At 45.9% G+C, this 26,949-nt stretch overlaps 1 long non-coding RNA gene across 1 annotated transcript in view; it reads left to right on the top strand.

Moving 5' to 3' along the window:
• Nucleotides 1–26,416, top strand: part of LOC109692787 (uncharacterized) — a 128,867-nt gene extending 102,451 nt beyond the window's left edge. Inside the window, exon 5 of the long non-coding RNA XR_012449954.1 lies at nt 24,325–26,416. This is a non-coding gene — a long non-coding RNA (uncharacterized lncRNA). The remainder of the gene's footprint in view (nt 1–24,324) is intronic.
• The last annotated feature ends 533 nt before the right edge of the window (nt 26,417–26,949 follow it).

Below are 26,949 nucleotides of genomic sequence, written 5' to 3'. Positions count from 1 at the left end.
TCTAGCGAAGAATATGGTAGAGCAGAACCAACTGGTCTAAACTCTGACTCCAAATCTTCTGTTTTTCATGACTCATCTCATGGAAGGCTCAGGTATAGTTGAGTAGGTTCATCTAGCCTAGGCCAGGAGCAATGCCAAAGAGAGACTCAAGTCCTAGGAGAGAGGACATTCCTGCCACCTCAGCTAAGGGATTGTGTGTACCTATGTGTGTTGGAGGGTGAGGGTAAGATGGTGAATATCTTCCCTAAATATCCAAGCACCCAGGAATAGGACATATTTTTTTCCTATCATTTCAATACCAGTCTGAGGTCACCCTACTCAGATTCCTAACCAGGGTTAAAAAGTGTCCAACAAAGCTGAATTCAAGTGAAAGAGAACAATACTCCTTTTTATGGGCACTTGTATTTCTTTCCTCTGATTCCAACTTTCTTCATCACACAGGATGGGGACTACTCTAGTCTGACATTCCACAACTCAAGGTTGCATCTACATCTCCTCCCTTTGAGGGGGAGAGCAGGGAAGGATTAGGGGGCAGTTGCATCAGTTTCTTTGCTGGGATGGCTCCTCTGAGCTCTATATTTCTTGCCTATAGTGACCAGGGAATTTTCCCTTATTGATTGCTTTCTGTAATCGAGCTTAACAAATAGAACTTCCCTCAAATGATTCTTCCAACTAAACTGATAGAAAGCTAACCTTGTTATATTTATTGACAGAACATTGAAATAAATATTATAGGTCTAGAGGGAATGTTTCAGCCCATTGATTTTTTTAAGGAAATAATAAATGGAGCCTATTCCCTTTGGCATATTATGCTGGGAATAATCTGAAAAAATGCTTAGCTTGTTCAACACAGAGCTTAGAAACCCTCATTCCACTCCCGGTGGAGCCGGGGTCCTTTGCATAAATCTGCTCTGGCCCAGACAATCAATTTTCAATTTTAATTATTTTCAAAACTCGTTTATTATTTGCTTGTTCTGGGAGTTGGGAGCTTTCCTTTTAGTGAGTTTGTAGCCAGAGTGGCCAGGTCTCTGGCCTGGATCTGGATGCACTGAATTTCTTCTTTTATTTACCAGAGAGAAACACTTACCAAACCTCTTTCCAGGAACCTTTGTTCTAAAACAGGGATCTGAAAATCCAGCCCACCATGTGTTTTTGTAAATAAAGTTTTATTGGAACACAATTGTAGCCATTTGTTTACATGTCTGTGACTACTTTCTACTATATTGGCAGAGGTGAGTAACTGAGACAAAAAACATATGGCTCAGAAAGCCTAAAATATCTGCTGTCTAGTCCTCTGTAGAAAAAGTATGTCATTCTCTGTTTTAGAGTTTCCTCTTTCTTGCCGGCATGCTTCACCCACTCACTTGGGGGTCTCCCTGGGCCAAGCGGTCACCATAATCACATTGGCAAACACCGTTTTGGTACCTGGAAGGTACACTATATACATATACGTATATGTGTGTGTGTGTATATGTTCATGTACGTATGCATCTGCATTTAATGCTTGCAACATTATAAGGTAGGATGATTATTACACTGTTTTAAAAATGAGGAAATTGATGCACAGGAAAGACTTGTAGGTAGAAAATAGTAGAGCTGGGATAGAGATTCAGATAGACTGCCTTCAGGATATTGTCAGAGGAGGTAGGTTCTCAGAGAAAGGTCAATGTCCCCAAAGTATGTATAAGGAAACTGAGGCCTGATAGCTATGACATTGTTGGTGGTATAGCTGGAAGTAGAATCCAGATAGTAGCTCCAGGCTGTATCTTTCTTTTGTTATTATTATATTGTTCTGCTCAGCTTCTCTTTATCAGAGCCATGTAAGAGGATTCAAAGACCATTAAAGTAGAGCCCTATATCACTCCTCTACTGTTCCTACCCTGCCAAGACATTGAAGGTCTATGCCACTCATTACTTCTCCTATCATTTCTTCTTTCACTCTCTTATGTTGGTTGAAAAATTTGGTATCTGGTTCAAGGGCTTCTTTTCTTGAGTGCTTTTCCCCATTTGTTTATACCATAAATGTGACTGAATACTAGGACACATTGCCTTCTGTTATTTGCATGGTCATTAGTGGCCCTAAACCATGTTCTAGATTCATATACAACCAAAGTCTTGTACTACATTAATGCCTGTTTTGCCTGGTTTAAAATATCATTCTTTGACTCTTTGTCCCCCCTGGATATTACCATATCATTGCCCTGCCATTGCAGCCAGATTGACTGAATGAGTTTCTGATCCATCATTGTATGCTTATCCTTCCTTCTCACTCATTCCTCAACCCACTCAAATCTCATCTCCATCTAGAGCCCACCATGAGATTGCTCAGAGACACCTGAGATCCCCAGATCAGGGAAGTACTGTCTAGTCTGTATATTCTGGATCTGTCCTGTCTGTGAAACTGTTGGTCGTCACCACCTTTTCTTTGCTCTCCAGCAACTCTCCCGGCCCTTCTTCCATCTCTTCAGACATACCTTCCCAGGGTCCTTTCCTGGTTCTTCTTTGTCTGTCCAGTTAAATTTGAGGATGTCTTGGGTGACATTCTACACCTTCCTCTCACAACACTTGGGAAGGCCACAGCTTCAAACATCATTTATTCACCATCATTTCCCCAAGTCTCAACCAGCAGCCTAAATCTCCTTCCTGAACTCCAAGGTACATATACGATTGGATGGATATCACCTGGAAGTCTTTCTGGTAATTTAAAGTCAGCTTTGCAACATCATACTCATTATAGTCTTCTCCCCATAAATTACCAATATTGATGAATTATTTCACCACCACCCTGCTGTTCAGAAAACCTTTCTATTGGTTCATCTTCTCTTTATAATTGTTCTTTCTAGTTCTTAGATATCTTTCATATTTATCCTATTTCTTTGTTGTTGCTGTTGGTACTGGGGTTTGAACTCAGGGCCTTGTACTTGCTAGGCGATCACGCTACCACTTGAGCTACACCGTCAGCTCAAGGTTCTTTTTTCAGATGGGGTCTTGGGGTTTTGCCTGAGGCTAGCCTGAGACAGCAATCCTATTTATGCCTTCGAGTAGTTGGGAATGACAGCCAAGCACATCACTCCCACTATTTGTTGAGATGGGGTCTAGCTAACTTTTTTCCTGGGCTGGACTTAGAACCAAAATCCTCCTGAGCTCAGCCTCCTAAAGTAGCTGGAATTGCAGCCACAATGTTGGACGTCCATTTCATTCTTGATGCAAATAACTTAGTATATGCCCCTATCATCTCTCATTTGAATAATTAATTAGTTAATTAAGCTAACAACTATTTATTGAGTATTACTACAAATCACTTACTGGGGAAAGTGTATTGAACAAGGCAGAGTCTGTCTCAGAGCTTTTGTGGTTCAGATTCTTAGTAAAGGGAGACCTTCAACAGACAAAAGAGCAAATACTTAAGATAATTTTGGATGGTGTTAGTCCTGTGAAGAAAATAAAATTGGATGATGTGAGCAAAGTGGTAAACTCCTGAGGGTAGGGAAAGACCCTCTGAGGAGGTGACATTTGAGCTGGCACCTGCATGACAAGAAGGAGCAGTCATAAAAAGAGGGAACCACTAGTAAGGAGATCCTCAGGTAGAAATAAGCTTGGTTGTGTTTAAGGGACAGAAAAAGTCTATTTGTTGTAGCTGGTGTATAGAGTCTGTGGGGAAGACAGGTAGATGATGTGTTTTAAGAGGTAGGTGAAGGCTGCAGTGTACTGGACCTTGTAGGCCATGGTAAGGCATTTAGACTTTATTCTAAGGGTGATAGAGGGCTTAGGGAGGTTTTAAGCAGATGTGTTCTGATGTATAGTTTAGAAAGATCACTGTGGCTGCTGAGTTGAGAATGGCTGGCAGGAAGTGACATGTGGAGGTGTGAAGACATGGAGACCAGGCAACAGTGGCTGGGATGAGGGTGGTAGAAATGGAGAAGAGGGGGAGTGGTAGGGCAGGACTTGTTTAGGAGGCAGAGCTGTCAGGCTTGCTGATGGGTTGAATGGTGCTGGGTGGGGGTGAGGAAAAGAGGAAGCAAGGCGGTCCCCTTAATATCTTTCCCCTCCTCCTTCCCTGTGCCTCCTTCCTAGATGGACAAGAACTCATAGTCTTCCCACCCTCCCCTCTCTCGCCTGGCAGAGAATGGGGCGGAAGGCCAAACTCTTCTGGCCAGATGGTAGCTTGGCCTGCGGTGAGCCACTGGGTGGGCTCTATCATGAGCTAGGCCACTGCGAGGATTTGGGTCACCTTCCCATCCCCAACCATTCTTTGACCTTAGAGCAAAAGCCCTCATCCCTATTGCCCTGTGAGATCCAGGCAGGAGATGCTCTATAGGGTGTTCAAGGTTGAGGACCGTCTGGTTGGACTCCTTCCCAACCTGCCTGAGCCCAAGATGTCTCCAGGGAGTGACAAGAACAGTGTGCTTGAAACCAGATACTCTGAACGTGACCCCAGATGGGCACTTTTGAGCTGTGTTTCCCTGGGTAACACATTTCACCTCTCTGAGCTTCACTTTCCTCATTGTAAACTCAGGCAAATTAATTCCATCTCACTGGACTGTGGTTCATTCAGGAAGACCTGGCCTTGACCCTTGGCTCCTTTTTGGACTTTGGAGACTTTGGTGCCAGGATCTCCTTCTTGAGCCTGTTAGGAAGGATGGATGTGCCCATCTGGAGGTTTAAGGACAAAGGAAACTTGGTTTTAGTTTCACAGAAGCAGGCAAGTCCTGCATGGGGATGGTGGGTGTGGAGCAAGGAGGGTGGCTAGGGTCCTCAAAGTATGCTTTTTCCTCACTAGGATACTCTGGAAACCCTCAGCTCGACATAAGCACATTATCCTTCATGCCCTACCCAGTCATCGTTTCACTATTAATGATCAACCTTAGTTGAGCAGATACTAGCAGTAGTAATGTACTTGGGTGCCAGGCAGATAATCAGTGAGGTGGGCTTCATGGGCTTCCATGCTCCAAATGAAGGGAGTGTGTGTGTGTGTGTGTGTGTGTGTGTGTGTGTGTGCAGAAGCACTGCTGAGCCCAGCCATGGCTGGCATGCAGAAGTGAAAACAGTGTTGCCAGACCTGAGTTTTCAATAGAAGTCAGAAATCTGGAATTTAATGGGGCATCTTCTGAATTTTGTATGTTGGCATCTAAAGTCAGTTAAAACAAAAATACCAGTGTGGGCCAAACAAAACTACAAGATGCATTTGGCCTGCGGGTGGCCAGTATGTGGTGCCTGATATAGAATCAAGAGGGACCCAGGAATAGCTGGGATCTAACAATAACCGGGTGCACCAGCCAATGCTAACTGTCAATAAAAAGCACTAGGAAATGCTGATGGGGTAAAGCTCACACGTTCTGGACAGGAATTCTTTGCTCACATCTGTACGGGTGGACATCCTTGCAACTTTTCATTTCCACTCCATGTATGAAACATTCTCCAGCATCCCTGGCTAATCATCAGTTTGGTGGTTGAACAAAAAGTAAGTTACAACTATTGCCATGTACACTCATTCATTCATTCATTCATTCAGCCATCAGGCTCTTAACATTACAGCAGAAAGCTCAGTGCTGCCTTTGTGTTAGGTTAAAAATTACTCGTGCTGGATGCAGTGGTTCATGCTTGTAATCCTTGTTATGCAGGAAATGGAGATCGGGAGGATCCTGATACAAGGTCAGCCTAGGTAAAATGTTCTCAATCTCAATGAATGAGACCCAATCTCAGTGAATAGCTGGGCACAGAGATGTAACCTATCATACCAGCTACTTGGGAAAGCACAAACTGAAGGATTGTAGGCTAGGCTGGCCTGAGCATAAAGTGATACCCTACCTCAAAAATAACCAATATAAAAAGGGCTGGCAGCATGGCTGAAGTGGTAGAGTGCCTGCCTAGTAAGCATGAGGCCCTGAGTTCAAATCCCAATGCTGCCAAAGGAAAAAAAATTACTTGCAAACCAGAGAGGATAAAGTTAAGTGCTATAAGAGTTACAAGCAAAGAGCTATGAAAGTGAGGCCGAAACATGCCATTGATTACCTTTTGGGGACCTAGGGACGGCTTCAGGGAGGTGACATTTTACCTGAGCCTTGAAAGTTGAGTGAATCCTAACTCTGGTTAGGATTCTTTTCTGCAAGCAGGGAATGGACTCAGCATAACTAATTGTGATGTGTCAAGTTGACTGGCCATGGGATGCTCAGATATCTGGCTCAATGTTATTCCCCAGAGTGTCTGGAAGGGAGAGTCTGGCTGAGATTAGCATTTGAATTGGTGGACTGAGTAAAGCAGATGGTCCTCCCCCTGTAGGTGGGCGGACCTCAGACAATCTGTTAAGGACCCGAATAGAACAAAAAGGCAGAGGAAGATTGAGCTGGCTCTCTGCTCCACTGTTTGGTCTTCTCCTGCCCCTGGATTGATTCTTACATCTGAGCAACTGGTTCTCAGGCCACTGGACTCAGACTGGAATTAACTCCACCAGCTCTTCTGGGTCTCCAACTTGCAGACAGCAGATGGTAGTACTTCTCAGCCTCTCTACAGCCCTGGCTGACACAGTAATCAACTGGAGGCTGTGGAAGGCAGGGACTGGGGAAGGCTTGGAAGCCTCAGATTCAGGAAGGTGGAAGCTGAGAAACTGGTTCTCAGCAGGAGCAGGTTAGAGAATGACACAGCTGCCAGTGCCACACCTGTGTCTGCCACTGTCCAAGTCAACCTCCAAATGGTCCTGGGATTCTTGTGGCACTTGTCTGGGATTTGGTGTCCCAGGAAACAGTAACTGACTGGACAACTGCAGGTCACATCTTTCCCATCTCCCTCCTTCTGTGGATGAAGGACCTGATCCTTGCTAGTGTGTAATTAGGGAGGGGTAGTGGGCAGTGGACACGGGCAGGAATCATCCCATGTCCTGCCTGCTGTGACTCCGTGCAATGGTGACTATTCCCAATCAGTATTCGTGAATGAGGAGGGCACCACACCTCCTCCAGACTGAGCAGTTCTGTGATGGGGGCAGTGTCGGGCCTTCAGAGGACCGTGGGCTTTGTGAGGTGAGGAGATGGTGGCTGAGGCCAAGCAGGAGACCTTCCCGACCTCCAGTTTCCATTGGATCCAGTCCCTGCATGTTTCTGCATCTGGCCTGCACTAAGGCATCGGCTAAGACTTCCTTTGTTCTACTAGACCTGGTGCCTTGTTCCTGTCTCAGTTTCAGCTTCCTCTTCAACTGGAAAATAGTAAAGACTAATACCTTTTAGTTCTACGTATAAAAATAAATCAACCAAACTGAAAATTAATTTAACTAGTATTGGAAACAATCCAAATATAATAAGGGATTGATTAAATACATTTTAGTATGCATAATAGAAGGAGTTTGGCTCTTTCAACCTTATTAAAAATGACCATATTCACATGCACACCCACATACACAGAAAGAGATGACTGGAACCCTAGATACCAAAATGCTAACAGTGATTGCTGTGGTTTGGATCTGGGATGTCTCCCGAAGGCCCATGTGTTAAGGCTGGATCTCTGGCTGGATGCTATTGGGAGATGGTGGAAACTGTAAGAGAGGGGGCCTAATGGGTGGTATTCAGGCCATTGGAGAGGTGCTGTTGAAAGGAATAATGGGAGTCTAATCCTTCCTCTTCCTCTCTTTTTCTTCCCAGCCATGAGCTGAGGGGTTTTGCTCCTACCATGATGCTGCTTCACAAACACAGGCCTAAAAGCAATGCGGCCAATCATGGAATGAAACTTCCAAAACTGTGAGCCAGAATACACCTTTGTACTTTATAAATTGATCTTGTCAGGTATTTGTTATAGTAATGAAAAACTGGGTAGTAGAATTCTGTGTGGATTTTATTTTCTTCTTTTTGCTTATCTTACCTTTCTATAGTTTCTTAAAATGGAGGCATCAGTTATTTTTTAAGTAAAAAAAATTACCTTAGAAAAATTAATTTGGTGAGTACATTGTCTTACTGTCTGAATAAACTAGTATTTAAACACTAGTCATGAAAACCAGTTGAGTCTATACTAAGTTATGAGTAAAACAGACCCTGAACAAAACCAAGAATGTGGCTGAGAAATGGGTGGATGAACATCTATATACATTGTCCCCAAATTACCTTCCCCCCTCCCTGCCCCTACTAGGGGCACGTGGGACACAGAGTCGTAAGTCCATCAATCGGAGGCTAGGGTCTTTGCCTTGCACAATGATTTTGCCCATGAGACTTAGGACACTTTTACCATAATATTTATTCAGTTTTATGGCTTTAAATATAACACTAACTCCTAATAATCAATATTGATTTAACTATAATATCTTATTTATGGACACAGTCCTCTGGTTTGCATATGGACTCAAATTATAATGTAACAGAAATAGCTACTCACTCCCATGGCCCTGGGCCAGCAATGTCAGCCCTTGATGAATGACTCTCAGGCCAAGATAGTTTGGGGTTTCTGAGGCTTATTTCTCCCTGCCTTCTTTAAAACAGGTGCCTTTTGCCAGCAAGAAAACCACAGAGCCATCTTGGGCCTAAGGATGCCTATTTGTTTCATGCAACTGTAATTGTCAATCTTAGGAAGACAAACATTCCAAGTGGCCTCATTGGAGTGCAGTTACATCCAGTTCTAGGTAAAAATGTGAACAAAAATAGGACCTTGAGGATGAGAAGTAGCCAGGCTAAGGCAGGGCTTGGGAAAATAGGGACTTGCTCCCACCTCATCCCAAGCGGCCTGATGGGATGGTATGGATGTCTAGAGATGTTATTATTGTTGCTATAATTTAGTTGAAGAACTGTTGAGGCAGCAAGGCCTTCAGCTGCCTCTAGTAGGGGTGGACATTGACCTGGCCAGAGTGTGCCTGCATGGCACAGGTCCATGAGGAATGGTAGAAGCCAGAACTGTTAGGCCTGGAGAAAAGAAGACTCCGAGACCGATAAAGTTTGCCTAAGACTGGGATGACCAGTTCTTGTTTGCCCAGGGGCTGTGTCTCCAGGACCCGAATATATTGTCTACTGCTCAGAATGTCCCCTCTCCCACTGGAGGTTTCTGGGAATCCCCATAATGTTTAGTGAGCGTGGTGAATATATGCATTTATTCCCCTTTGGACCCTCTCCACACACAAACGCACATGCACACATACACACACACCCTGACATTCACTCACACTTCTGGAAACAGCTCCAAACGTCACAAGTGAAGCCTATAGTCTAGTCCTGCCCAATCAAAGCTTCTCTTGCCCTTGACTGAACATTGGTTTAGGGTAAATTTCAGGATTTTTGGAGGAGTGACCAGAAAAGAGTCTGTTCCTTTTCATTTGAACCTGAGAAGATGTAGTAGTTAGAGCTGCTGCAGCCATCTTGACATCATGTGCTGCATGAGAAAGATGCCAACATAGAAGAAAACTGAGAGATGCCTTTCAAGAGACTCCTACTATTTTTTTCTGATACCCACAATCCTTTCTTAGGGAATGTCCTCTCACTTTCCACCCCAAATGGTACGAGGGAGCATGTGATCTTCTTTCTTGTTCACAAATGACTTTATCATTTGTGATAAAGTCACAATGAGCTAATCCAACCTGACCAATCAGATTCTTTCTGCTAGGCATTTGGAACTGAGACACAGGCTAAGTGAGTATGATAGTATTTATTGGGTGCTAGAGTGGAGCAGTCATGTAGAGTTAGGGTCTCTGCATGAGCTAGGATGCTCCAGGTTGTCCTCTTCCTCTTGGGACATACTTCACTTATGAAGTCAGAGTTATGGGGCCACAGAGAAGCAGACGTAAGAATATTGATATCAATATTATATTACTGTTATTAATGTTTTTGTTATCTATTGATAATAGACGAGCCCCAAATTTAGTAGATTAAAACAGCAATTTATTATTACCTCTCATATTTCTATAAGTAGGTTGGACTTGGCTCGGTGGTTCTTATTTGGGGTCTCTTCTGTTCTAATGAGAGTATGGCTGGGGTCATTTGAGCATGCAGCTGGGCTGGATGTCCAAGATGGCTCATGCATTGACGAGCAGTTGATGCTGGCTAGCAACTGACATTGGCTATTGGCTGGAAACTCTGCTGGAGTACCTACAGGTGACCTCTTATGTGACCTTGGGCTTCTTTCTGGACGGCATTGGGTTCTAGGAGGAAATGTCCTGAAAGAAAGTGTTCAAAAAGAAGGGAAGCATAATTTGCCAATCTCTCCCAAGGTTAGTCTTGGAACTGGCATGGTACTATGTTCATCCTATTCCATTGGTCTTCGCAGTCACAGGCCAGCTGAGACTCAAGGGGTAGGAGGAATAGACTTCACGTTTTGATGGGGGAAATGGCAGTTTGCAGGGAGGGGAGGAATTGGACCCAGAAGCACAAATAATGATGACTTCTAACAGTCACCATTGCAAAGCACTGTTCTAAGTGTTTTCTATTCACCATTTCCTTTAACCCTCAGAAAATCCTTTTATGATGAGGACATTGAGGTGTGGAGACGATGAAGTTAAGTATGAAGGTGTTTAGTATCAATCAATAGAATCTCAAACTGAAAAAGGTTTAAATGATCGATCCATTTATTATCTCATGTAACAGGACACGAGAAACTAGGACAAATTCCCACCTGCAGTTGGTGGCTCAAAGATCTCAAGTTTCTTCCCAGCTTTTTATCTTGCTTCCCTCACAATGTGGGGGATGTCTCCTCCATTTTGGCAAAGTGGCTGCAGCAGGTGATCCCATAATAGCTTATAGGTGATTGGGTCAGGGGTTAACACCAGATCAATAGACCAATCACGTGGTCACATTTTAGGCTGAAAGGGAACCGTCGGTTGCTCTTCATGTCTGTTTCTTTTATTAAGCGCCCCACAGAGTTTTCCTTCTAGGACGTTGCCCAGAACTGGAATAAGCTAATCGCAATCAAGAGGAGTATGACTGGCAACACTGGGTTAGACCTGTCATGATATGTTCCTTGGGCTAGACCCATTACTGCCTGGTTTCTGAGCAAACTCTGTTCCATTAGCAAGGAAGAAAGTACTGCTGTATAGGAAGCCAGTAGTTTCTGCCACATGTGGCTTTAAGAGGTCAACAGGATGGCCTCAGTTACTGAGCGATAGTTCTATTTCTGGGTTCCTGTGGGCTAGATATTTTGTTTCCTGTCCTTGAGTACCCATGAGATTGCCTGCGATATCCTGACAACCAGTTCTCATTTCTTAAGCTAACTTGAGTCAGTTTTCAGTTCCTTGAAACCAAATGGGGCATTCCCAAAACAACCACTGAGACAATTTGAGATAACTTTGTCTCATAAGTTTCTGGAATAGAATTTTCTTGAGTGTTTTGTAATTGACTAGAATGCTTGTGCTTGTTAGACGTTGAACTTGGAGTCATAAGACCTTTCTCTATTACAGGGTTGGTATTACCTAGTATGCTTGTTTCCATTACTTCTTCCTGAGACCAGGAGGGGACATTACCAGTTAACTATAGCATTTCTCCCCCCATGTGGCTTCAGAATTCTTTCCTATACAATACTCAAATCTAGTCAACCTATTAGACTGGTATATGAGACGAAAACTATCTCTATGGCTGTTCTGAGTCACTTTGTGTATTGGAATTGCCTCTTCCCTTCTCCAGCTCTGGTTTTCCCCATGTACAGTTGGGTGGGCAGAGTCTGAAGATTTCTAGGGGTATTTCATTAATGAGCCTCTTTTCATCTTACATGCAAATTAAGTTTTCCAAGCTCGGTGTAGCCCATAGCCTCTGGTCACATCACAAGCAGCCCAGCAAGTCAGAAGACATGATGCTGGCTGCTGGCCACGGTGTAGACAAATGATACCCCAATAAGAAGGATGCTTCAACCTTCACAGGATTATGAGGGAGTCCTGATCTCCATGTGAGACTCCAAAGCTCCCATGTCCTTTGTGTTACTACAGGGGTCCATATAAGCAGGTAGATTCTGTTGTTTTATGGAGATTCCATGGCCGTGTAGAGCTGGGATTAAGAGTACAGCTTTAGGGTGAGGACAACCCAGGTTCAAAAACTGTCTTTACTTCTTCCCAGAAGAAGTTATCATGGTTATTTAACCACTCTTAGACCTTAGTTTTCTTATCTGGAAAATGAGAATAAGTCTACCTTTATTATTATGCATGTAAAGCAATCAGCCCTGTGCCTGGTACACTGGAATAATAAATAAATGATAGCTATTGTTGTTATGCAATGGTGGAGGTTAGGTAACTTCCTCTCTATAGAGAATCTAAGAGGGTCTCTTGGCTTGAGTCCAGTCCAGGCAAGAGGAGGAAGACAGGTTCTCCAATGATGACAGGGGCAGCCCATGAACTGCTATTTTGGCTGGACACTGAGCAGATTTCTCTGTGTCCCATATTTTAAAAGACAGTGGCAGATGGACTCATTTGGAGGACAGTGACTTGGAGCTGGTTTAGATTGTGGACTGGAAATACTGCCCCAGGAGGCAGGACTGAGGCAGACCAGCCTGGAAAAGGATGCAGGAAACCCTGTTTTTCTTTGGATCACTGAAGGCTGCCATGGATAGAGAGTGACCACTTTGCTGGAGCCCTGGAAGGGAGGAGGGGACTCACAGAGGCATTGGGGAGCAATGCAGATGCTAGACCCACAGCCCTCCAAAGTTTAAAGAGCCAGGCTCAGCCCTTACTCTACTCTCTTTTCATTTCACCAAACATGTGTAGCTATTTAAAAAACACCAACTCCCCAATCCCTCCCAGAAAAACACTGCTGATTCGGTTGATCATGGTGGTGGGGGAGAAAGGGAGGGAACAAAATGCACACATCCTTCCCCCCACACCCTCTTTCCTTTGAGCTCTTTGAGTAGGTTTTGCTTTCTCCCAGGCAAGCACTAATCAGGCTCGACCCTGCTTAGCTTCTGAGATCAGTCGAGATTGGGCGCGTTTGGAGTGGTATAGCCATACACAGGTTTTACTTTCTCAAAAACCAAAAGGCCCACACATTGGAGATGACCTGGACTTCCTCAGCCCCATTGTGGGGTCTCAGTCCCTCCTATATGGTGGCATCTGACAACTGAGGGTGCACTAGGCCTTGTTTCTGACCATAGCTCCTTTGTGGCCCTGGCCATGTCAGGGAGGTCCAACTGGTGAGGACAAAGCCCCTTGCTATCTCTGTGTGGCTTGGAGGTGTAGACTCTCAGAACCAGAGGACATTCATACTTCTTCTCTCTGCTCTCCAGGGGCACCAAGAAGTTCACAGGATGTGCTGCTGTCTCTGGCCATCCATGGACCAGGCCATGGGGCCAGCCCAGGGGAAGCAGATGACTTGCTAAGGGCCCTGGACTCTCTGGATGGTGCTTCTGATACCCAGGAGCTTTCAGGAGGCTGTGACAGCTGCTGGCGGGGGTTGGGGGGGCAGGTAGAGGGAGAGGGAAATACATTTTTAAAGATAACCTGGAGGCAAATATAATATTTATACTTATTTATCCTCAGAGCTCACTCGCAAGGCCCCAGACATGTCTAATGAGCAGGAATTGCAAAATGGCCAAGGGTCCTACTTGTTTGCCTTTGCAGAGTCTCGGAACAGTCACATGGACTCAGATTTTTCAACTGTGTGACTGCTGCAGGCAAAACGGCTGTAAGGAACACCAGGACGTGCAGCGAGCACCCGACTCCCAGAGGCATTGCGCCACAAAACTGCCAACCCAGGAAAATGAGGTGCTCTCCTCCATCCCCTCCTCACAGAGTATCCACACACACATAACACATGTGTGCTCACACTCGGTATGCTGACACACATATGCACACATACCCTCTCCTGTGCCCTAATGCCTATCTCCCCTGCATGTAAGCACTCCCCCATGGTGCCCACTCTGGACACCATGGATCTTAATCAGTACTTGAAGGGACCTCCTAGTTACAAAGGCCACAACAGGAGACCAGCACAATCTGCTCTGGCATAAGAATGACATACAGTTTCCTATAAGGTTAAGTCTAGTACTTGTGGAGGAGGACAGAGGAGCCAGGATATTTGTCCCCTTCTCTTTTCTGCCTCGTGGTGTCTCCTGGAGCAACTGTATTCCCTCCATGGCCACAATTTCCCCATGTTCTGTAGTTCCTTCTGTTGCACTGCCTAAGCCCCTGGGCTCAGTAACATTCTCCCTTTGTTACCACAATCTAGGTGACAATGGCTTCCTGCTCATCTCTGTCCTTACTGTCATGTGGTTGGATTTCATATTTATTATAACCTATGTAACCTATCTCTGCACTAAATTCCTTCTGTTGCATATTTGTGATGTGGTTTCTCTTCTCCTGGTTAGACTTAGACTCATAAAAGAATTTTTGTTGTTCCAGTTGAGTTGGGGTCTAATTTTAAAAGAGGTTGCTGGGCACTGATAGCTCACACCTGTAATCCTAGCTGAGATTGGTAGGATGGTCGTTTGAGGCCAGCCCAGGCAGGGAGTTTATGAGAACCCATCTCAACCAATAGCTGGGCTTGGTGGTGCACACCTGTCATCCCTATGATGGCAGGAAGTTTAAAAGAAAAGGATCATGGTCCGGGCCAACCTGGAAAAAAAAATCAAAACCCTATCTCCAAAAGAAGCACAGTGAAAAGGGCTCTTTTCTGAAAGCAAAGGAATACAAAAGCTAGCCTTGTTCCACATGCTAAACTATGGCTCTCTTAGCAGACCTTCCTGAAGGTGTTCTAACACACTGTAACTGGAACAGTTAAGAAGCACTGTGTAAGAAAGAGAGTTTGGGGCAAGTCATTTTGGGAAGCATTGGGTTAAACAGGACTGTGAGTCTCCTTGACTCCAGGACTTTCAGAGCTAACGTCAAGTCCATAGTTTGTAGCTCATCCAACCTCTGAACCCCTATTTCAGGGAATATCTGGAAATATACTAAACTATGTCCAGCAAGACCCACTCTGGGATACCTTCACTGCCTGCACTTGGAGCTTTAATGGCCCATTGTTTATGTGCTGTGTTGGATCACTCTGTGGACAAGAATGACCAGCCACTTGGGTGTGGGTCCTGATTTGCTGTGCTTCGTGAGCTGGGCACCATTTCTTATCTCCCTAGGAGATAAGACCACAGGAGAACACTGGGTCCACACCCTCTGATAGAATTAAGAAACATACCCAGACCGGGTGTGGTGGTGCATGACTGTGGTCCCAGCTACTTGAGAGGTAAAGGCAGGATGAGTTCTTTGCCACCCCAGGCACAGACCCTGTCTCAAAAACAAAATACAAACAAAAGTGGGAGGGCACTTGCTTAGTATAGGATGTCTAGTGTGACTGGATGGTTGGTGCAGAGCCCACACTCAGCAGATGGTACTTTGGATACACTCAACAAACCCTAGCTGCCCTGGCTCCCACAACTTCCCAGTCTCTTTATGTGTCCTCAGTCAGGTCCAATAGGGTGCTGAGACCTACCCCCCACATCCAACGGGATTCATGGCCCCTCCCATGGATTCTGAAGTCTGGCCAGTGCCTTGGGGACCCAGGCGGTGGAAGAGCTCTCAGAGCTTCATGGATGCTTTAAAACTCAAGACATCATCCCTGCAAAGTTTATCCAGGGCCTGACTGCTTTCTCTCTGGAGGGTCTGAGCCACCCTTAGTTCTGTCTTCCAGACGTCCCCTCCCTGCTGGGTCTTCAGGTTGTTAGCTCTGCTGGGCCTGGCCCACGCGGCCTGGAAGTCCCTGTGATCTGAACCCCAAACTTATCCTGGCCCAGACAGCTGTCCTCCCATCCTCCAGCAGAGACAGGAGGTGGGGAGAAGTTGCCATGGGAACATTTTATGGCAACTCTTGCACCAGGGACCTCAACTTTAGATTGGCAAAAACAAAAGTGTTCTTGTCCCCTGGCGCCTGTGCCCATGTGGTCACCTCCCGGCTAGGGAGCAGTGAGCTTCACAGAACACTTCTTGCTCCAGCCTCTCCCAGGGACAGGGCCCTCCTTGATGTCTGGGAAGCTGACCTTTCCAAGAGGAGTGTGGGGGGAGGTAGGGCTGCAGCTGGGCCCCCGACCCTCTGCCCTCCCCAGCTTGGAGCCAAGACCGGAAGGACCCCTTCCAATGGTGACTCAACCCTTGTCCTTGTCCTTGCCCAGCTGTGTTGGCCAGGCAGGGCTTCTGCAGCTGGCTGAGTTTGCTTCTGACATTCTAGATCCTGAGTTTTTTTTCTCCAATCTTCAACTTTTAATTTCAGATAATTTCAAGCTTATAGATTAGATGAGAGAATAGTCTAATTATTATCCATAAGCCAGGCATGTAGATTCTGCATTTAAAAAACATTTTGCCATATTTGTTATATCTCTCCCTTTTTGGTAAAGTATTTGAAGATGATTTGTAGCCATCATGATTCTCATACACAATACTTCATCTAAGAATAGTAATGTTCATCTTCATATCCACAATGCCATCATCCTATGTAGAAAGTTAATAGCAATTCCATAACATCAGTTATTATTAGCTCATATTCATATGTCCCAATTGTCCTAGTAAATTTTTTATATCTGTCTCTTCTCTCTCTCTCTCTCCCCGGTGGTGACTTTTTGTTTGTATGTTTGTTTTGTTTTGTTTTTTTTGAGACAGGATCTCACTACATAGACAAGGTTGGCCTCTAACTTGCAATCCTCCCACTAGTGCAGGGATTATAGGCATGTAATCCCTGGCTTTATATATACTTTTTACTTTTTAATAGAAAATTTGAACTAGAATCCAATCAAGGTACATATTTTATGTTTTGCATTTTGATCTTTTAAACTTTCAAATAGTCCTCTAACTTTTGCTTTTTCCTTATCACGGTCTTTTTGAAGATTCTAGGCCAGTTTTCCCATGGACGATTCTCCATGTTAACTTTATCTGCTTGTTTTCTCCTGATATCATTTGATATCACACCCCTCACCTTCCAAAAAGGAGTAAAGTGGAAGTTAGATCTAGATGCTAAAGTGGGTTCAAATGAGACACTGCTGACAGGACCAGGTCCTGGCCTGTGCACTTCATGTTACCATGTGTCAGGGGTGTATCCAGTTTCTTTGAACCTTTCTTGATGTGCAACTTGAAAATACAAAATAAGGTTTAATGGCCATCTACTATCTGTCAGTACTTTGCAGAACTTCTTATCTGGACTCATAAAACAATTTTGAGGCGAGGACATGGACAGACGTATTTTACAGATGAAGAGCTTAGGTTCAGAAGTGGCAGGGGTGGAGAAAGAAATGAACATTTATTAAATAACTATTGGGAAGCCAGCAGCTGCGGGGTGCTGTGGTGCCTACCTCACCTGGCGAAAGTTCTGGCAAGGTAAGTGAGAGGCGGAGTCAATTTCACACTTCGATCTTCTTACTCTAGGTCCTGAGTCCCTTCTACCCGAGCACAGTGCATCCCTCCCTGCAGTCCCTGTCTCCAGGATTCTGGATGAACTCATCTGGGGCCCAGAGTCCATCATGCCAGGCTAGCCTCATGCACTCTGGTCCTCAGGAGTCCCTGGGTGGTGGCTCTAAGGGACTGAACACTGGGATGAGCCTTTGGGGAAGATGCTTTCAGACAATGGCTATTTTTACCAGTCTCCTGTGACATTACCTGCGCCTGGTTGGGTAGAGTGAGTGAGTAGGCACATCTTTTGCCTCTCCCAAGAAATCAGTGCAAATGGAACAAGGTATAGCAGTGAGTCAGGAGTCTCCTAATCCTGGTAATCCAAAGGATTAGGTCTCAAACCCACTGTTAGGCAGAAAGCATTCGGGAAAACTGAGGCCCAAATGGGAGCAGAAGTTTTCTGCAGGTCATGCAGCCAGTGGAGGTAGAGCTGGGTGTGGAAGGCAGGTGAGAGTCTGGACCCATGTCCAGAACTCTTTGCAGCTTCCACTTTTTTGTCTGTCATTTTTGTAATTCTTTCTCAGAGAGGAGAAGGGGCTGAGTGAAGAACAGGACAGCAAAGCAGAGGGGTGGGGGCATGTGAGCTGATGGAGGTGCAGGTGGGAAGGGAGAGACGACATAGACATGAGGATACTGGTTCTCCCTGGGTGGGCCCCCAAGGTAACTCAGGTGTGGGTGGGGTGCAGGGCGTGCACACGTGTGTGTGTGTGCACAATTAGCCACAGAGACATTTCCCTGACATCACAGGGCTTCCCTGGGAAACACCAGGGGAAGTCTAATTCCATCATTCCTCCTGCTGTTAGACCTCATGACCTCACTTGGACTCTGCCTCCTCACAGGTCTCCAGCTGCCAATCTCACCAACTTGTAACCTGTCTTGCATTTGTGCCCAGAGTAATCTTTCTCAAACACCTTGGTCAGGCCAACTTTCTTCACATCTGTGTATCAGTCAGCTGCTGCTGCCTAACAAACCACCCCAAATCAGAGTAGCTTAAAATTACCGTGGCTTTATTTAACTTAGATTCTATTGGCCAGCTGGTCTTACTCTGCAATTCTCTGGTCAACTGGTGGCTGGATACAGGATGGCCTTGTCAAAGTGTCTGGTTGTTGGCAAGCTGTCTGGAATTTGGGCTGAGCTCAGCTGGAACACCTCATCTCTTCAGGTGGCCTCCTAGCTTTTTTCTATGGTGGTCTCTGGGCTCTAAGAACAGAAAGAGGCCAAGCCTCACAGGTAAGCATTTTTCAAATCTTTGTCTGAATCCCATTTGCTCATATCCCATTTGCTAAAGCAAGTCACATGGCCAAGTTCATGTGGGGAGAATGGGGTGGAGAACAATCCCATGTCTCTTTGGGAGGAGAAATTTCTCTCCACTTTTGCAGTCTGCCACAACTTCCCAGACTCCCCAGGGCCTTCAGAAGAAAACACAAACTCTAGCCTGCTCCCTCTGCCCCCTGCCTTCTGTGATCTATTCCCAAGCCATTTTCTCATTATGTATCCCGTACACACACTGTGCTGCATGAATTCCAGAATCTTACCCTTTTCAATGTGCCTTCCTTCCCCAAGCCTTTGCGTGCACTGTTCCCTTTGTCTGGCTGTCCCCTCCCCACCCAGGCCAATTTCTTCTCCAAGGTCCAGCTCCAGTGCTATCCTGTAGAAGCTATTCCCACTTTATCTCCATCTAAACTCAGCCTCACTGCCAGGTATCACAACCTCTTGCTTACATCTGTCACAGTGCTTCTTCCTGGTATCTGGGACATACTTCATGGCTGGTAGAGCAAGAGTTCTGGACTCAGGCCACCTGGGTTTGAATCCAAGCTCCTTCACATACTGTGTGACCTTGCATGCCTCCAAACTTCATTTTTTTCTCACTTCTAAGGAAAGGGGGGATAAAAATGGGCCTGACTTCATGAGATGTTTGGAGAAACCACTGATGCTCCCGCAAAGTTAGTGCGAGACTATGATCACTCAGTGAGCGGGGCTGAGTCGCCTCCTCAGACCCCGCACAGGTCTGGGCTTGACACAGAACAGGTGGGGAGATCTTTGAGATCATTTCTGTGGATTGACATCTCCCCCAAATAATGAAGGGTTGCTGCAGACACAGAAGACATGGGGCTTGCCTGGTTTTTGGCACTTCCTCAGTGTGGGGCAAGTCTTGACTGGGCCCACAGCCAGCAATAAAGTGGATGCTAATAATATCATTATATGCTGAATAATTAACTGTCATTTAAATATTCATATGTTGTTGGGGGCAAGGCCTTTTATTAGCATCTGGGGACATGTCGGCAGATGAAGGTGATGGATGTCATCCAGGCTGACTTTGCCTGTGAAGGGCGACCTGGGGTCCAGAGAGAGCTGCTGGAGTGGCCACCCGACAGCCAGCTAGCTAATATATAACTGCAATATCCCCATGTGATGAACTGCAACTTCACAAATGTGTGATGCATGTGAAGCAGCCTCAAACAATATTGGAAACATTAATTTCATTTGACTAATGCTTATCTATATTTTATTCTGTTCCATCTTTAAAGAAGCCCCTCTCTCTTTTGTGAGAAGGGAGGTGGGGGTCAGGGGCTTGTAGATGGGATTAGAGCTTCTTACCTGTTAGGCCCCCTGATCAGCTGGTGTGACTTGGGCATGTGGGGTGGGCCTGGCCTGAGCCATGGATCTGCCTCAGGAATCCTGACTCTGGCTCCTTGGGAGAAGAACTCAGGCTCTCAGTGAGGTCAGGGGACAGAGACGTGGGCATCTAGGTTCTGGCCAAGTGGATCAAAGCTGTGTGGGTTCCCCACTTGTTTCTGTCAGCAATGAGCCTATGGTTGGGGGAGCCCTAGTGTCCCCATAGGGAGAAGTTTGGGCGGTCAGGGACTGTCACTATGAAGTAAATGTCTTGTGCCAGGGAAGAAGGAAGGGAGGAGGAGGAGCAAGGAGGGGAGAAAGGAAGCCAGAGAGAAGGACGAGGGGTTGGAGGAAGGTGGAGAGCAGAAAGAAGTGGAAGCAAATCAAGAAGGAGGCAATGAAGCCTGAAGGACTGGTGACAGTTGAGCTGGCTGTCCTAAGGAGAGAGAGGCAGCTTGGTGTGCTAGAATCAGACACCCGTGGACTTGGGTTCTAGCTGTGCTTCTAACTTGTGTGACCTTGGTGAGGGAACTCACCTTTTCCAACCCTGCACTTCCTATTTGTAGAATGGGAAAAATCATACTACCTACCTGATGTATTCATTGCCCATTTCTGTGCAATTTCTAAGAAATTACCACAAAATTAGAGGATTTAAGCAACAGACTTTTCTCACAGTTTTGGTGACTCAGGGTTTGGGCATGGCTTAGTTGGGTCGTCTTCTGAGGTTCTCACAAAGCCATAACCAAGGTGTCTGCTGGGATGCATTCTCATCTGGGGGACTGACCAGGGAGGATCTGCTTCTGTGCTCACTCAGATGGTTGGCAGACTTCATTTCCTTGCCGTAGTAGGAACAAAAGCTTTGCTTTTTGTGGTTGTCTGTGAGAGGTGACCCTCAACTCTGAGTATCACCCACAGTTGCTGGCCTGGGGCTTCTCTACCATGGCTGCTTACTTCATCAAACCTGCATGAAGACTCTGTACCTCCAACTTGCTAAGATGGAGTTTGATGTGGTGTAATATAAGAATGGGTGTGACAGTCCATCATCTTGACACTCTGTTAGTTAGAAGTGAGTTATGGGTCCTTCCCACACTCATAGGAGGAGATGGAACAAGTGCATGAACACCAGAAGACCAGGGCACGGGGGTTACTAAGTATGTCTGCCATATCTGATAATGATGGCCAGTAACTCCTCAATGCCACACACTCACTGTCCAAGTGCATTCTGTGAACTGTCTCATGTAACCTCCAGAATGTCCCTAGGATGTGCTGTGACTGTCACCACTGCGCGGGTGAGGAAATGCAGCAAGAGAGGTTAAGAAACAGCTATACGTTTGTGCCAGGTGTAGGGTGGACTGGAACTCAGCCACTGTTCATCCAGTGTTCAACGCTGCTTGTGAAGATAAACCACAGAAGATCCCTAGGACAGGTCCTGACGCATATCTGATAAATATCACCCCTAAATAACCCATTTGAGACTCAGGCTCTTTGGCAGCCTCTGCCTGCACTCTGAACCCATGTGTAAGTAACAGTTGCATCCCCAGGATGACCAAACTGAAGTCCAGAGATCTGGGGGCAAACTGAGGACTGGGGAAGAATGACAGTGTGAGTGTTTTTCCCTTCACCTGAAACACTTCTGACCCAAATTTCTCAGGCTTTGGCTTAACTGTCACTTGTTCCCTACTGCTGCTATAACAAATCATCATATTTAGAGGTGCTAAACAACACAAATTGGTCATTTTATAATCCCAGTGGTCAGAAGTCTGAGATGGGACAAACTGAGCTAAAATCAAATTATCAGAGGGCTGTGTTTCCTTTCTAAGGCCAAGGGGAGGGTCTGTTTTCTTGCCTTCCTGGCTTCTAGGGGCAGCCACATTCCTTGGCTTCTGGCCCCTTCCTCCATCTTCAGAGTCAGCCATGGCTGTTCAGCCGTCTCACACAGCATCACTCTACCCTGACCCTTCTGCCTTCTGATCTTACTGTAAGAGACCATGTGATGACCTTGGGTGCACGCAGACAATCCAGGATAATCTCCCTGGATAGAACCCTCAAGTCTATCCACAACCTTAATTCCCATGTGTGCTATGTGACATAACATATTCTCCATCTTTGGGATTAGGACGTGGGTCCCTTGGGGTCCATTCTTCTGTCCACCACACTTCCAAAGGGGGTTTGGGCAGGATGCTATGTCTAGTGTCCCTTGGCACCCTTACCTCTCCCATCACCACCCTTAACCTCTTCCAAGGGTCTCAAACTCACATTAGGGCCAGAAGCGAATATAAATTAATTCTGAGTGTGAGATAATAAGGAGTGGTTGGATTTGGAAAGGAAAAGAAAGGCCTGTTTCATATTCACAAATTTTAAAGGTCTGCTCTGGCCTGCAGACTGCCAGTTTGCTCCTGGGCGTCTCCTTAGACTGAGCACCCTGTGATCAAAGCTGGGGGCTGTAGACAGATGGGCACCTTGGCATGGGGCAGTCAGCTGCAAGCTGATGGGAAATCTGAGTAGGAACAGGTATTCTTCCACCAGGCTGGAGTGGCCTGAGTTGCAAATGTCCAGTGCTTTTTAGCCAGGTACTTTGAGCAGGACACAACCTGCACACTGCCCTGTTGCACCATGCAGTGTGTGGCATATAGCACAAACGTGGACGAAGTGTTTCTTGGATGTGTAATTGAGTGAAACCCATGCCTTCTATTCTCTCTCTGCCCTACTCAGGGACATGTGACCTCCTTCAAAGAGCTCCTGACAGGCGCCAGTCACAGGCACAGTGTATGAGTGCGTGTGTGTGGACGTGTATCAATCACAGGCTTCAGTGATCTGGAACCCAAGGTGTTAGCCTGAGTAGGAGTCTTCACGGCCTGGGACCAAAAGGCCAGTCCAGGGGCTGACAGATGGGGGTTCCAGCCGCTGCCCCTGCTGCTTCCTTCCCGCTCTCTCCCCTCACTCCTCCTTGCATTCGAGATTCCCCAGAGGTCGAGCCTGGTGTAATTACAGGGTATCTGCTGCCTCCCTATAAATCTAATAGACTTTTTGGCCTTGTCAGATTAAAACTTACCTATCAACCCGCCGCAGTCCTCTAGATCTCCCTAAATCTGTACTTGGGAGAGAATTTATGGCCAGGAATTGCATTTTGCAAAATGATTAAAGTTGCCAAACAGCCATAAAAAGTTGCAGGAGGAGATATGGTTTTTTTGAAAGTCTGCTTAATTTATAAGGGGTGGAAGGTTTATTGTCATTTAGAGTCCACAGCGAGGCAGCGATGGGGCGCTCAGCGGCAGCTGTGCACAGCTGCTCTCGCTTTATGTCTTTTACATGTTTTTAAATTGCCCTGTTTGAATCTGCCCTTCTGCAGTAGCAGAAACGGCTGGATTTGCAGGAGAAGGGCGGTTCCCTCTGTCCAGACTCACCTTCCAGAAGCTTTTTGTCTGGCTGATCTTACCCCTAGCCGGGCCTCTCTGTACCATCCTTGATCCTCTGTCGCCTCTCTGAAACGTAAAGAAGCACTCACATATGCAGAGTTTTTAAGTTTATAGGCGATTTCACGTGTAGTATCTTAGTACTTGTCACCTTGGATTAAATGATTAAATGAGATAAAACATGTAACACTCTAAACACGAGGCTGCTACCTCATGAGCTAATAAATAGAATCAGGGCTCCCATTTGTTGACCACTTACGAGGTGCCACCACCTCTGCTCTATGCTGCATGGGCTTTAATTCTTGGAATCTTGGCTGTCACCCGATGAGGTAGCTGTTAATTGTATCTGTTTCGGGAAGCTTAAGGAACTAAAATCCAAGGTCATGCAGTAAATGCTTCATGAACATCAGCTGCTGTTTGGAAGATTGTCAGGGCAGGAGTCTTACCTGTTTGGCTCCCAGGTTGGCACGCAGTAGGCAGTGGGCAGATGAATGCAAGCCTATCTGTCTATGTGAACGACGCTGTTGTGATTCCCGGCCTCGGGTCCCCACTCCCCACAAGTACAAGGAACAGACCTTGATCATTTTAAGTCTAACTAAGTAGTACTGAGCCCAGTACTAGACATATCATAGGTCTTCTTTGTATATTTGAAAGATGACGGAATAAATTTAATCCTTGCCGCAATCCTCTGAGGACGGCTTTAGGAATTCCATCTTGCAGAGAGGGAGTGGGATGCTGAATTGGGAGTATGACACCTGCTCAAACCACAGACAGAATGGCAGAGCAGGGAGTTTGGATTCTCAGTCCAGTTTTTTTTTTTTTCCCCACCAGTGCTCAACTGACCACCAGTTAGGCATTTGGCGTAGGTTCAGATTTTTTTCTTCATCATTATCATATCTAATATTTATTAAATACCTGTGACTCACCAGCTACAGATACTTCCCCACATTATTCTCAGAACATACTTGCAAGATGTTTATTCCTCCCATTTCACAGATGCGGAAACTGAGGCTCAAAGAGATGGCACAGCAATTGGCTGAGCAGCAACTGAAGGCCAGGTGTGTGATTCGAGAGGCAAGCAACTAGAATAAAGGCTCTGACAAGGGGTGAGCTCCAAACTCAGCCTGGAGAGGGTTGGCAGGAGCAGAGGAAGGTCAGTGAAGACTTCTAGAAGAAGATTTCCAAGCTGACCTTTGAAGGATGAGTAGGGATCTGTCAGGTAATGGCAAGGCATCATTTTCTGGGCGTTGCAAGAGCCAGGCTAAAGGCTGGAGGACATGAGCATTTAAGCTGGCCATAGGAAATTCTGATTCCCTTTAGCCTCAATCTTGACCTCTACTCTCTGGGGTGCAGAGGTGCTTAAGGTGGGGAGGATCTGGAGAGCTGTGAGCCTGGCTGCTCTCCAAGTCTTTTATCTGTGCTCACACTCCCTCCTCTTTTCCCCAGGGTCAGACCCACTAGCCTCCTGTGAGCATCAGGAAGTGCAGAGTGGCCTGTCGCTGGCCTGGGATAGAGGAACTGGACCCATTTGGGCTTAATCCAGTGCTCTCAAATACATCTCTGTCCCTCCATCCATATATTAGCACTTTTCCCCTTTCTCCTCACAGTCTGGGCACAGCAGGGGAAGGAGCTCCTTCCTCTGCTTCTCAAATATTCCAAGGCTTGGGAGAAGCCCAAAGACTTCTCTAAGTCTCCTCATTCATTGAATGAATACTTTCTGAGCACTTGGTATATTCCAGGTATTGTTCTAGGGACTGGAGGCACAGCAGTGACCACAGCTGACTAGGCTGGGGTCTCTATGGAGATCACTGCGACCAACTGGATAAATAAGATAATTTTGGAGTTGAGCTGATGGGCAATGACTGGGGCACGAGAGGTGCTGCTTTGGTTTTCATGCAAGGAACCAGCTCCTAAGAGGGGACATTGGAACCAATGTTCATTTGAATGAGAAGGAGCAATCAAAGGAAGATCTGGAGGAGGAATATTCTACACCAGGGAGCAAGAAGTGCAAAGGCCCTGAGGTTGGAAGGCACCAAGGTTGGAAGGCACCTTACCAATTTAAGGAACAGAAAGAGTCTGGAGCTTATAGCTTGAGGGGGAGGAAACTCAGATCGTGCAGGGGCTTGCAGGCCACGGTCAGACTTTAGATTTTACTCTAAATGCAATAGAAGCTTTTAGGGGTTGGGTCAGGGAGAATTGTGATCTAATTTGTATCTGTAAAGGATCACTCTGACTTCTGTGTTGAGGACAAATTGAGGATAGCCACAATCCTAACCCAAACAAAGCTCTTCTCTAGATATTCTATAACCTGTGGGATGTAGCTCCTGGTCTTTGCACCTGCAGATCCCTTTGCTAGAATCCCTTTCTCTTTACTTTCTAGACTGTTCCTGCTCACTTTAGGACCCAGCTCCCAGGTACCCTTCTGACACGCCCTTTGTCTCCTGCTCTTTCCCAGGGTAAATTCATGTTCTCATTGCCATTACCCAGTTCGAGCCATGAACTGACACAGAGGAGCCTATCTCTGGGTCCCTCTCCCCACTGGACAGGGGCTTCTCCAACATCAGGACTGCAGCCCAAGATCCCAGTGCCCACCTGGGGCCTGCCTGGGGTGGTACCTGACACTTTCTAGATTGACATGAATTCTTTGAGCACCAAAGTCATTGACAGAAGCACTAGATTAGCAAGTGTTCTTTGTTTAAACAAACAATAAGATTAGAAGCTCGGTAAGGTAACATACCACTCACGGTAACAGTTACATCAGATCCATGCTTACCAAGACTCTTGACATCTGGAGGTTGAGTTTCTCAGTGTTTACTGAAAGCAGTAGCCTGTGAGAGTCAAAATTTGAGTAGTTATCTCCCAGCGGCTGTTCCTGTGTTACCTTGAGACTGTGAATGTTTAAAAAAGAATGTATTTGCTAAAATACTTCTTGTAACTACTGTGCTTGAAAGGAGACATTTGTTAGAATACTTCCTGGATTCTTGTAAAGACTCATGCTTGTTCCCTTGCAACTGTAAACCCACGAGTGCCACGGATGCTGCCTGTGTTGGCTGTTCTTTCCTAATTAATATACTTATGTAGAAGAATTGTGGATCTTTTTATTATTATTATTATTATTATTATTATTATTAAGCTAGGAATGTGTTCAAAAGCTGTTTTCCTTGTTTGAAACTTATGTAAATAAAAATTAAAGAATTTTGAAATAATTCTGTGTCTCATTCTCCCAACCAATTACTAACCAGGCTCTAAGCTATTTAGCTTCCTGAGGTGAGGTGTGCTGCAGGTGGTATGGCCATGGGTGTGGCACCTCATTCCCTGCCAACTGTGAGGGGGAGGATACAGAGCCCTATTTGCTGAGGCATCTCTGCCAGAGGCTCTGCCTGCCACAGAACAGGCATCAGCAAATGCTTGTTGTTGGAGGAATGGGCGACCTTTCTCCATGTCTAGGCCAGAACTCCTTGAACCCAATTTGGCTCCCCTCTTCCCATATGACATTGCATGGCCTGGACTGAGTCCTACTGATTGCACTGTGAGGGGGTACCTAGATCACGTGCAGCCACCCTGGACCCTGTGCTGTGATCTATCCTTATACCAGGTAGCCTTGTGCACATGGTACAAATT

The sequence above is a fragment of the Castor canadensis genome, chromosome 7 (assembly GCF_047511655.1).
Source record: "Castor canadensis chromosome 7, mCasCan1.hap1v2, whole genome shotgun sequence".
In the NCBI taxonomy this organism is placed as follows: Eukaryota; Metazoa; Chordata; class Mammalia; order Rodentia; family Castoridae; genus Castor; species Castor canadensis.
The sequence above is the reverse complement of the archived record's forward strand: the minus strand, read 5'-3'. Positions and strand labels throughout refer to the sequence as shown.